This window comes from Macaca fascicularis, chromosome 2 (assembly GCF_037993035.2).
Source record: "Macaca fascicularis isolate 582-1 chromosome 2, T2T-MFA8v1.1".
NCBI classification, from domain to species: Eukaryota; Metazoa; Chordata; class Mammalia; order Primates; family Cercopithecidae; genus Macaca; species Macaca fascicularis.
The window spans coordinates 34,589,277-34,601,905 of NC_088376.1; the positions used below are offsets into that span (position 1 = coordinate 34,589,277).

The 12,629-nt window shown below is 39.8% G+C and overlaps 1 protein-coding gene across 9 annotated transcripts in view; it reads right to left on the minus strand.

The window, feature by feature from the left end:
* Positions 1-12,629, minus strand: part of CPNE4 (copine 4) — a 509,383-nt gene that overhangs the window by 85,841 nt on the left and 410,913 nt on the right. The window lies entirely within an intron of this gene.

Consider the following 12,629-nt stretch of genomic DNA (forward strand, 5'->3'; position numbering starts at 1 on the left):
GAGTATATGTATATAAACAACCTTCATAAACCAATGTATGACTAGAAGGGTATAGTAAACACACAGTAAGAATCAATAGAACTAGGAAGAAGTCTAAAATCCCTACCATAGCTTGTAGAGCCCTGAAGGTCTCTGCCTACTTCTCTAGCCTCATTCTACAACACTTCCCCATCCCCCCCACATCCCCTACTTTCCCTCTCACTGTCAGGCTTCAACCACACAGGCCCTACTTGTGTTAGGGCCTTGGCACATGCTCCTCCTTCTGCCTGGAATGTTTTTCTCTCCAACTTTTCTAGATAATCCTCCTCAAATTTCAGATATCAAGCCAAATATTCCTTCCTCAGGTACTCAGGCTAGATCTAGCTTGTTATAAACTTTATTCTATCCCTGTACTTTTCCTTCATTGCACATTTGGGATCATATGTTTTCATGATTACTTGATTAATGTATATTTACCCCCAAAACTGTAAGCTAGTTCTACGGGGCTGCAACCACTTCTGCTTAACTAACCATTTTATTCCCAACAGTAACAAGGAACTTTGTGTATTTTAGGTGCTTTACAAGTCATTGTTGAATGACCGATATGGTTAGTTAGCTATCCACCAAATATTTGTGCTTTCCACAGTGTAGGGTTGTTGATGGATGGGTACATTTCCTAGCCATTTAACTAGACACCATCAAGGGAATGTGATGTGTTTCACCTCTGGACTCAAGTAGTTAAGAATGAGGTGTGCCTTCTCCATTCTCTTTTCCTATCCACCAGTTGGAGGTATGAGACTTTAGGCTTTCGAAGAAGGTGGGATGATACAGCCACAGGTGTTTAAAACCAGGATGCCTGAATCACTGTATGAAGGCTGCCCAAGAAAAACTTGATTAGACTTTTTTTTTTTTTTTTTTTTTTTTTTTTTACTGAGAAACACATCTTCATTTTACTAAGCCACTGAGAATTTAGTTTTTAAAAAATACATGTTAAGTGATACATGTAAGGGAATAATGAAAGATTAAAACACAATCTAGATGTGATAGGAATGGAGCTGGTTCTCTAGCCCATATTAGATAAGAATTTTCAAGAACATTTAATAAAAACAAACTGGGAATTAATATAAACGTTATTGTTGCCATATTTGTGTTTGTTCAGGTTGACCATATAGTAAAATGATTATAGCTTTCATTCCAGACCAGGAATTTTATTATTCTCCCCTCATCTAGTTGATATAAGAGCTCCTACTGGACTGTTACAAATGAACTCTTGGGCTGCATGGACAATATCAAACTTTTGGAGCCAAGATTTTCATGCTCAGAATGAGTAAAGTAGGTTTGCATAATTCCTTTAAGAATGTTTTACCAAGATTCGTCTTTGTTTGAGTGTGTAATATATTACACTAGTATAATACTTCCACCAAACCAACTTCCCCCTCTCCTTTCCTTTTTCCCTCTTTTCACAAATATTTTTTGAATACTAACCATGGGCCAGGTACTGTGCTAGTCACTGTAGATAAAATGATAAACAAGGCAGCCATTCCTTTTGCCATCACAAAGCCTATAATCTAGCAAGAAAGACAGGTAAGTAACTAAGCAACTACAATGCAGCATGGTAAATGCTATCTTAGAGAGTCTTCAGGGTACTACAGGAACACTTTGCAGGGCCAGTGTAGCAGATACTATCAGTCCTACTATGTCCTACTCATGTCACATTGAATTCCTTTACCATTTTGAGGCACACCAGAGTTCCTGATGTCTTTTCTCTCTCAACACTCAGCACCTCAGCCTCTTTGTTGGAGGGCTGTCCTGAAGCTGCTAGATTGTTCTCCTTGAGTGTGCAGTCCTGGAAGTGCTTGGAGAAGTCCTTACCAGTGACTGAGACACATCAAGGTTTAAATGTTGTTGATTGAGACAACTCTGAGATGTGACTACACTGTTTTTAGATATCCCTGGCAGGATTGAGCCAAAATTCTCCTGAGATTTTGCTTTATATCCTACTTTTGCTTGCCTCCTTCTCCTCTCTGGTCCTAATTTTCCACTCTCCTATCAGTTATTTCTGGAAACACTTTCACATGAATCCTTATTTCAGGGTTGCTTCTGGAGGGTCTCACCTAAGATTGGCATCTTACTCAGTCCAGAAGGTCAGGGAAGACTTCTTGGAAGACATGCCATCTAAAACGATGACTGATGGAGGAATGGAGTCATCCAAGTGTACGGGGAGTGGATGGAAGACAAGAGCGTTCTAGGCAGGTGAACAGGACAATTCAAAGGCTGCTCCTGGAGAGGCCACAGTTTGATGCAGGTTACCTCTTCAGAATCCATCTTAATTTTCCATGTCAGCAACTTTTATGGTGAGCTCACATTTTCTTTAACCTTTATGTCTGTGATATAAAATTCCTGTTTTCTTATAATCAGCATTTATCAGGAGCCTTTTTTTAAAAAACACAAAACAAAATATATTCATTCCTCATTTACTAATAGATTCATTGCCTGTAACAGTGTGAATAATGTGTTGGCCAAAGGAGAATGAGATAGCCCATTACACTTATTGATATAAATTATCCTTGATGAAGAAGATCCATGTTCATCAATACTGATATGACTGTGCCATCAATTTAATAGCTGAATGCTAAGGACCATTAAATTTATCACTATTTGCCATCAGCAGTTCATGACCGATTGACAAAATAAACTGCAGGGTAATCAATCATATTGTATAAATGCTTATCATTGGGCTACATGTGGAATATGGAGGTTGACTTGTGATGTTTCAGCACTTCCCTGTCTTGATTGTTGCTCTTGGCTGTTTAGATCTAAAGTCCCTATAAGTGTTGACTTACTTATTTAAATAAGCTGGTTGCTACACCTTGAGATTCAGTCCAATCTTGCTGTCTAGCATGATCCTTAACCAATGTCCTTTGTGTGGGCATATGGAGGACCTCTTCATTCCTCTTGATCTGGAATGTCTTTCTTTTTTTTAGGTCTTCCCCATTCACAATTGTTTTCCTTTATGTATCAGCCCCTGCTTTCACTTAGTCTTTCTTCTGACATTTGTATTTAAAACTAGCAATTTGCACTCTCCTGTAATAGTTTCCCCTTACTGAAGTCCTTTTGTAACTCTTTCTCCTCTCTCAGCTTGCCAGAAATGAGAAATGCCTATAAACTTCACCATAAGCAACGGTAAATGAGCCCAAGTCAGGTTTTCTCTCCAAGTATGGACTGTTTTGCAAAGCTTACAGTGACCCAGAAGGGTCAGCTTCTTTGCCTGTGATAGCTATTTGTAACTTCAGAAACTCCAGGTTTTGTGTGGCCAAAAGGAAGACTAAGATAACTGTCACAATTCATTCCAGGAAGAAAAATGGGCTGGGTGTGGTGGCTTATGCCTGTAATCTCAGCATTTTGGGAGGCTGAGGCAGGCAGATCACTTGAGGTCAGGACCAACATGGTGAAACCCCATCTCTACTAGAAATACAAAAATTAGCCAGGCGTGGTAGCGGGCACCTGTAATCCTAGCTACTCAGGAAGCTGAGGCAGAAGAATCACTTGAACCCAGGAGGTGGAGGTTGCAGTGAGCTGAGACTGAGCCACCGCACTTCAGCCTTGGCAACAGAGTGAGACTGTGTGTCAAAAAAAGAAAAAAAAAAGAAAAGTAAAATGGTTAATGGAAAGATATGACATCCCTACCAGTGTTTCTTTTGTGTGAATACTGAAGCTACTATGCAATCGTCTAACATGGTTGCACATGGAAATTGGGCTCCTGTGGTTAAGTAAGGTTTTCCCTGAAGTGAGGAGGCCTTAATTCACATATTTGTCATGGAAGAGGAGTCAGATCCATAGAGTGGTGAAAGAGACCTGTACCTCTCTCTCGGCATCTCTCTCTTAGATCTAGAGTAGGATGGCAAATACTGGCCCAGGCATTATCATTCATCCCCCGATTACTCCCTTTTTATCCTCTTATCTTCATCCATGTAAAACATCACTAATCCATCATATAATTTCCTCACTGAGCTGAGATAAAACCTACCTTTGACTCCTCCTCAGTCCAGCAAGGCAGTTAGTTGTTGTCTATTGATCACAGCTGAAAAATAAAATTAAAACCTATTTCCTATTGTTGGTCTCCAGTCTGCTGAGTCAGGAGGTGTGTATGTCTAGAACACACTGATGGTAGGATGTGTGCAAGAAGGAAAAGAACCATGTGAACGTCATCACCTTGGTCACTGGTGCAGAACTGCAAGCCCTGAAGTGGAAGTCATATCTTGTAAACAAGATCATTCTAGTTTCATACAACTCCTAGATTTATTTTCTCTTTGTTTTCTCCTGTCTTTCAGTGACATTCAGTTTGAATGATCTGGTCTTATCACAGCTTGGCCACAGAGTACCCAGAGGAGTCCATGGTTGGGTCAGAGTTAAGTGGGAAGTTGAGTTACCTTGAAAACAGAGTACATCTGAGGCTGCTAATTAGTGAATAGTTTTAGCAATTCTAGGTCCTATAGTTCAGCTGCTTTTTCTTACCAGAGGTTCTTCCTCCTGCTGACAACCTTAGTGAGCCTAAGTGAGATTACCAGTCCATTTCTCTTTTTCACAAAGCCATACGTTTTTCATCATGGCAAGTCCTTCTAGTTTTTTGTGGCTTCACTAAAGCCCCAAGATCAGGTAGCAGGTACCAAAGTCTTCTGATGACTCAAGACCCCAACATCCTATGGATAAAATGGTGATGATTTTCTCAGCATGAGTTTCCAAGAGAACCACAGGAATCTTGTCTTCTCTTTCTGTCTTTACCTAGAAGTTTAGTTTTTATGATGCTCTCTGTAGCTCTGATCTATAAAGAGGAGCAAATTGGCAAATATAAGCCTTGCAAAATGTTGTTCATATTTGCAAATAGCTGCCTTGGCAGGCAGGTATGTGCTCTGTAAACCTAAGTATTGCTTTGGCATGTGAGTCAAAAGGGAATTTGTAAGTAACCTTTAGGCAGCTGCTCTTGGAGAATACAGCTTGGCATGTAACCAAGTTCAGCTGAAAAATTTGGACACCTCATCACTGCCAAACAGACCATCACTCCCCTTTGTGTCTTTCTGGTCATGTACAGGTCATTTATTTGTCAGGTTCTTTCTAATTCCACTAATTGATGGCATCCAATTCGTCCTTTGGCCCTGAGTCAGGATTCTACAAGATTTTAAGCCCAAACATCATTCCAACAAAAAAAGGGGATACCAAAGAACAGTAGTTAAGATTTATTTTTAAACTTAATTAAGAGTTTGGTGGATTGTCATTTGGACCAGTGGCTGGCCTGGCACTTGTTTGGATTCCTCAACATCCCAGCATAGAGAAACATGAATCCACTTTTAGGCAAATGAGTTGTCTTGAGGATTTTTTTGGTTTATAGCCCAAGTCAGTGGGTAAGGGGTAGATCAAAAGGCAGAGAAATAAAAGACAGTGAGACTTAGTGTGAAGGTATAGAATCCATTCTGCACATGTCTATACTATTGTTTTGTGATCTAATTCATTAAACCCAACAACATGTCCCCAGCATGTGCTCAGTAGGCTATTAGGAAACATACTATGTACAAATGAGTTTAAAATCATGGTCACTGCCCTCAAGAAACTTGTCATCCAGCAGGGAAGATAAATATATGCTAGAAGAAGGTGAAAACCAAAGTGAAATTATGTGATAACTTACTAGGAAGTGCAGAGAAGGGTTTGAGTGAAAGCAAAGGAGAGGGGTGATTTGTTGTGCATCCTTATTGGACATGAGAACAGTGTCTGATACTCATTTGTCTCTGTAACTTGTGCCAGGAAAAAAAGTAGTTGTTTAATAAATGCTTAAGGGATGTAATTGAGAGAAAATATACACTGTTTCCTGTAGGGAGTCATTTTTGAAGTAGGTTTGAAAGGAAATGTGAACTTTGGGTTGACAGAAGAAGTAGGAGAAAAATTCTATGTAGGAAACTGAAGGAGATTAGACATGAGGTGGGGTGGGGGGCAGCCTGCTGAAGCAGAAGGGAAGGACAGAGAATGGTGAAAGAGAACCAATGTATATGGCGTTCATCCTTAGGTAGGGCTTCCTCCCAGATTTGACCCTCGCTCAGAGCTAACTAGAGATAAAATAGTTACCTTGTTCTTAATACTTGTTCTTAATATCCTGTTTAAGAAATCTTAATATCTTGTTTTTAATACTCTTGTTCTTAGCCAAGTTATGGGTACACTGCATTGTTCTCAGGGGAAGGAGTCTCCCAGGGGTCTTAGGAAGCTCACACAAGTATCTTAGATCACTATTCTTAAACTTTAGTATGCACATAAATCACCTGGGGGGCTTATTAAAACACAGATTTCTGGACCCACCCACAAAGGTTGTGATTCAGTAAGTTTGGGGTAAGGCCCGAGGATCTGCATTTTGAACAATCTCAGATGATGATATGCTATTCCTAGGACCATGGTTTGAGAACCACTGTCTTAGACAAATATACAGTTTCCTTTCCCTCATATTTGCACTATTTACTAAGACACGGAGAGAATCAAATGCCATAAGGTGGCTGTGATGAGCAGAGCCTTTAAAAATGTTTGCTGAAGGCAGCTGATTCAAAGGTGCTGGTGTCAGGTGATATGAGAAGATTTGTGGAGTAAAACTGCATTAATTTTCAATATTTAAACAGTTATACTGTGGATGTTCCTATGGTAAACTGGGTGTTTGAAATTCAGAACATTATTTTCCTCAGAGAAGTGACACCATTGTAAATAGAATTTAGGTCTCCAGCTCACAGAAGAGCCCTGGTCTCATGGAATGTATCTAAAGCACTCAGTTCTGCAATAGATTATCACAGAAAATAATACCATAGCAATACCACTAGTTAAACAAAATGCAACCTTGAACATGTGTTCTTCATTCTACGAGATGATGCTTAGAAGTTATGCGACCCCTACATTTTGATAAAGTAAATTGTGTTTTAACACATTAGGAACCTCACTAATTGAAGAACCCTTAGTCAATGAATAATAGAGTGGTATAAATGAATTGTAAAACAATAACATGGTGCATAAAAGTGTTCTTAAAACCTTGGTTTATTTGCTTTTTGAGTTGGAATTTATTTTTATATATCATAGGCTTTTTATAGGAAGAGAAGTTTAGTTTACATAGGCATCTCAGGCTCTATTATGACGCTGACTTTGAACACTTTACTGGGCTGTCTAGGCTTTGGAACATCTGCATGCCTGTAATCCCAGCTACTCGGGAGGCTGAGGCAGGAGAATCGCCTGAACCTGGGAGGCAGAGGTTGCAGTGAGCTGAGATGGCGCCACTGCACTCCAGCCTGGGCAACAAGAACAAAATCCCATCTCACAAAAAAAAAAAAAAAAAAGAACATTTGCTACCCACTCCCCCATAGCCCCACTTCTGAGGGGTTCTCTCCATGTAACTTGCTATAACAGTGTCTCATGCCCATGCTCCCCTGGCCACAGATGAAAGACAAGAAATGAGTACCTTGTTTAAGGACAGCCAAGCTATACACTGACCGGAGCCTATGAGGTGACTTGCTGTAGAAGTTTTACTCATCATCAACAATGGAGACTAACTGAACCAATCAGAACTTGAGACAGAGAAAAGAATAAAGCAGTTAGCTGTGGGAGTAGGAACAAGAGAAGAGTGAAAACAATGGGATAGCTGAGTTGCCATAATGGTATAGCATGAGCATAAATGTGAACCTCTGCTGCCTAGGAGGTTAACCGGATGGCCCAGTTGTTAGGGCTGCTCTGAATTCTGAACGATTTTCTGAGTGTGAGCTATTTAATAAGGCCTATGAGCCTGACTGTGCAGCTCTTCCTGAAATCATGGGAGTGTGGCCAGATTTCCTGTCTTTCCAATTTTTTCAGGTGAATTCTTATAAAATCTTCCCACACTAGAGGTAACCCAAATTCCTTTGGATAAAAATAGCCTAACCAACATAAACTCCTATGAAAAGTCCCTAGTGACAGATTTGGCACATAGATGATGCTTCTTGGTCCCATTACCCTCAAACCTTCATTTCAGGTCTCTGAGCTCAAGTTTTCTATGTGCTGAATTGGTATAGTATTTCTCTCCTCCTCTTGTTGATCACTCCCAACTGATGAAGCAGTATGGTAAAATCTGTACAGCTTTGAATTAATCAGAACTGAAAGCACATAAAAATGCAAGGAATTAAAGAACAGACAGAACATAAAAGAAAAAGGTATAGAGGGAGAGTCAAGGAGATCAGCTCTCACCACAAAGGAAAGCTCAAAGCCTTTGATGAACTGCACCTATAAATAACTATTAGGTCTGGCAATCCCTGTAAGGCTTTGGCCAAACGGTCCAGGTCCATCAGGGATAATGAGGGCTAGGGACATGCTGCTAACAAGCACAGCTGTAGCATAGGCTAGAGGACAATGTGCTTCCGATTGTCACTTGCATGATGTAGATTTATAGGACCTGAGCTCTGTTCTGATGAATGCCCCAAGGAAGCTGGTCTTCTTTGATTCATTAAATGGGAACTTACTGTGCCTTTTCTCCATTTGGTCTTAGGAATCATATCTTAGATTCAGTGGTAATTTGGGGATCATTCCACTCTTACCCTCTAATTTTAAGGATCAGAAGACTGAGGTTGCGGAAGGGGAGATGACTTAACCAACACCACACAATTTATTCATGATAGTATTGCTTTAAAGCCTTGCTCTGCCTGCTCCTAGCTCAGAGGCAGAGGCAGTAAAAATTTCATCTTACTGACCTATTCAGTCACTTATTTTGTGGGGTTGTTTCTAATAGCTCTAATGCTGTCACATCTCTTTCTTATTTGATCCTCCCAACAACCCAGGCAGATGGGTAGAGATATTATCATTTTACAGGTGAAGAAGCTAAAGTTCGGAGGTGAGGCCCCTTTTTTGGAAACTCAGATACTCTGACTTCTAATACAGATGCCTTTTCAATAAATAATTTATTTGAAAACAATGTGTAGACTAAAATTTGCAATAGAAATGCTGATCTTTATCATAACTCTCACTTTCATCCCATGACACACTCCCTGTGCAATAGCAGAGGCCCATCCTTAAGGAAAAAGTCTCTTTTGTATCTTCAGTTTTCTGCACAGCATGTTGCTATTATAGGAATTCTCTTCAAATTAAGTCATAATTTCCACTGGGTTATATATGGGGTCCATTTGGATGGTGGTAACTTTCTTTATTTCCAACAAACCATTTTTTCCATGGGGTGAAAGACTTTAATTCTGAGTCTTTGCTTGGTCACTGTGACCATTTTCTTCAGAAGGTTCTGTTTGACACTACTATTAACTCACCACCAGTCAAGTCATTCATTCATTCATTCATTCATTCATTCCTTCATTCATACGTACTCCATTTCCAGGGCAGATGTGTGACAGATACTGTGTTAAACGCTGAAGACACACAGATAAGAAGACGTGGTACCTGTTTTCCAGAAACTTACAATTTAGTGTGTGTGGGGAGGTGAGGTTTGGGTATGGGAGACATCACTTTGGAATTGGGTACAAGATAACTACTGGAGATGTAGGGAATGTCTCAAGGGATTCCTAGTGGGAGACTTTGGCTGACTACCCAGGGTGTGGGGGAGTGAATGCTGGGGTAGTTTGGGAGGCAGAGGGAGCTCTAAAAGCATAGAAAGGGATGCTTAACTCATTTTAAATGTATTTTTAATTGACAAATAATAATTGTGTACATTTAGGAGGTATATTGTGATAGTTTGATCTATGCATACATTGTAGAAAGACTCAATCAAGCTAAGCAACATACTCATCACCTCACCAACTTACAACTTTTTTGTGGTGAGAATGCTACAAATCTATTCTTTTACCAATTTTGAAGTATACAATACATTATTATTATTAACTGTGAACACAACTCATTTTCTTGCTTACTATCCTGTGGGCTACTGGAAATTGTATTAGTCCTTCAGTTTTCTACCTATATGTTCCATAGTATCGGGGCTTTCTTGCAGCATTTCTAGGATATTTGTGGAAAGAAAGTACAGTTTAAAGTAGACTGTGTTTTCTCTGCATTTGCTCTGAACTTCCAAAAACCTGTTTCATTACCACTCAAGATTAGGTGTTCAAGCCTGAAATATTTGTTAGAGAAGGCATTTTACAGTGCCTGGCATATTGATCGGAGCCAGGTGTGTTCATAGAGCATACACTGTTGAGGTGGGAGAAGCAGAAGTCCCTATTCCCAAGGAGAGAGACAGCATTGGCCCATGACTACCGGCTGACTGAGCAACATGGAGTGGTTCATGTTTAAGGGCTTGTGTGTAACTCCAGGTTTAAGGACAATCTGTATTCATGGGGTGTTAGTCTGGGGATATTGTGGAAGGTTTTACGGAAGGCAATATGATGTCAGCTTTGAAGAACAGTGTGGCAGGTGAATAGGTAGAAAACATTGTGGACAAAGTTGTAAAGTCGTTGCCCATAGAGTAGGAGGAAAATGACCTGGTTAAATGGAGAGTGCTTGCAAGGGAGTAATTGTTGGGGAAGGGGATATGATTGTAGGTAATATAGGGAGGCAGATAAGGATATCTAGTTTGAAGACCTTAGGAAAGGACAACCACAGAGGACTTGAAAGATCCTAAGTCCCCATGATGCTGTACAAGGTCTCACATGATTAAGCCCACCATAAATTACCCAACAACATCACCTGCCATCCTCCTCCTCATTCATTCTGTCCCATATATGGTGGCCTTCTTACTCTTCCTCAAATTTGTCTGGAATGTGCCCAAGTCAGAGACTTTGTACTTGCATTTGGTCTGCCCCAAATGCTTTTTCCACAGATTTTGGCATGGTTTTCTCCCTTCTTTCCTTCTGGTTTGTGCTAATATGTCACCTTAAGAAGTCTTCCTTAACCATCCTATTGAAAATTGCATTCCTCTCTGCTTTATTTCTTTATCTTGTACTTTACTTTTCTTATCACCATCTAACAAGCCATGTATCTGCTTAATTATTTGTTTCTGTCTGTCTCTCTTACTAGGATTCAAGAACTCTGAGGGAGGAGGGATTTTTGTCTGTTTTATTAACTGCTGTATTCCTAGTGTTTATAAAATGACTGACCTTAGTATGTTTGCAAAAAAAATTGCTGATCAAAAGAAGAAAGGAGGAAAGAAAGAAAGAAAGGAAGGAAGGAAGGAAGGAAGGAAGGGGAAAAAAGGCAATGCTCACTTTCACATGGTAAGAGAGATTGACAAGGGAAATTCATGGGACATGAACCTCTATGATAGAGGTTAATATGTTAATTGCTGGCAAAAAGCTACAAAGGTGAAAATAGTGATAGAGTGCCAAGAGACAGAGCAATGGAGAGAAGAAGGAGGAGCAAAGGGAAAGAACATGAGGTATTCTGGGAAGGGTAATAGACATAATTTCTGGCTTTCAGTTGAAGCTCTACCACTTACCAGCTGTGTGACTTTAAACAAGTCACTTCATTTCTCTGGGCTGTCAGTCTCCTCAACTATAAAATGTAACCATTGTGGCCCATGTCAGTTGAGGCTTTTATGGAGTACTTACACTGATACCTTCTCTTTTATAAGCTTCATAATGCATATCAACAATCTTTCATGGAGTCTTTACTCATTAAACTTGGACATGACTTTAGAATACTGCTCAACATGGTAGTCAGCTATTAATGGCTAGTCCTACTATTAATGGCTCACAACTCTCACAATTGAGATGACATCACTGCTAGCCTTGGCTTAGGTGATCTCTCAGGTGACTTCCAGTTTATTGAGTTTATTATAATTCAAAGTTTGAGAGAAGAAGTAAGGAGAATGACATAGTTACATGATGTTCATGGGGATGGGGAGAAGAAAATAAGAGAGAAAAGATAATCAAAATGAAGTAAGTTGGCATAGAGGATTTCTAAGCATTATATAGATAGATCAGCAGTATTCTAAGCTATTAAACCTTGAATAATGGTGAGGTTGCTTTTAGGAGACAGTTCATAGAAAAAAATGAGTATAATGCAATAAATCTCAAACTGAATCAACTAAGCTTTTAAAATGCAGATTTCCAGGCCTCAGTATGTCTTGGGTGTGGCCCAAGAATTTGCATCTCTTACAAGTGTTCAGTTGATACTGTTGGTCTGGGAACCACACTTTGACACTTTGTCAGAAGTGGGGGATATAGAAAAAAAAAAAGATCACAATAGTTTGGGTAAAAATTGTCTCTAACAATCTCTAGTAAAGAACCTAATTGTTACTCTGAACCCACTGTCATCACCTGAAGGAGGAAAAAAGGGTTGGGACAAATAGTAAAGAAAAAGGAGGATAAAATAGAGCATAAGTCACAACATACTCCCAAGATTCTTTGAAGCCACTAAAAAATAGAATTGCTTCCCAGTTTATGTTGAGCCTAAAACTGCCAAAAGGAAAATGGAGATGTCTTTAAAATATAGCTAGTCCCACAGCAGGTGGCAAATATGTGTTTTACAGTAGCATGCAGCATGTGGCATGTGACATGCATTTCTATGGTTGCTCTGCTGCAGGGAGACCTCGAAAATGTTTACAGGAACTCTCTGGCTAGCAGGACCCATGTCCAAGATCCATTTGTAATCTCAACCTGCTGGGTAGTAAAATTATCAAGCTTTTTTTTCCCTTGCAGAAAAAAGTCAGTCACTTACTGGAGACATTTCCT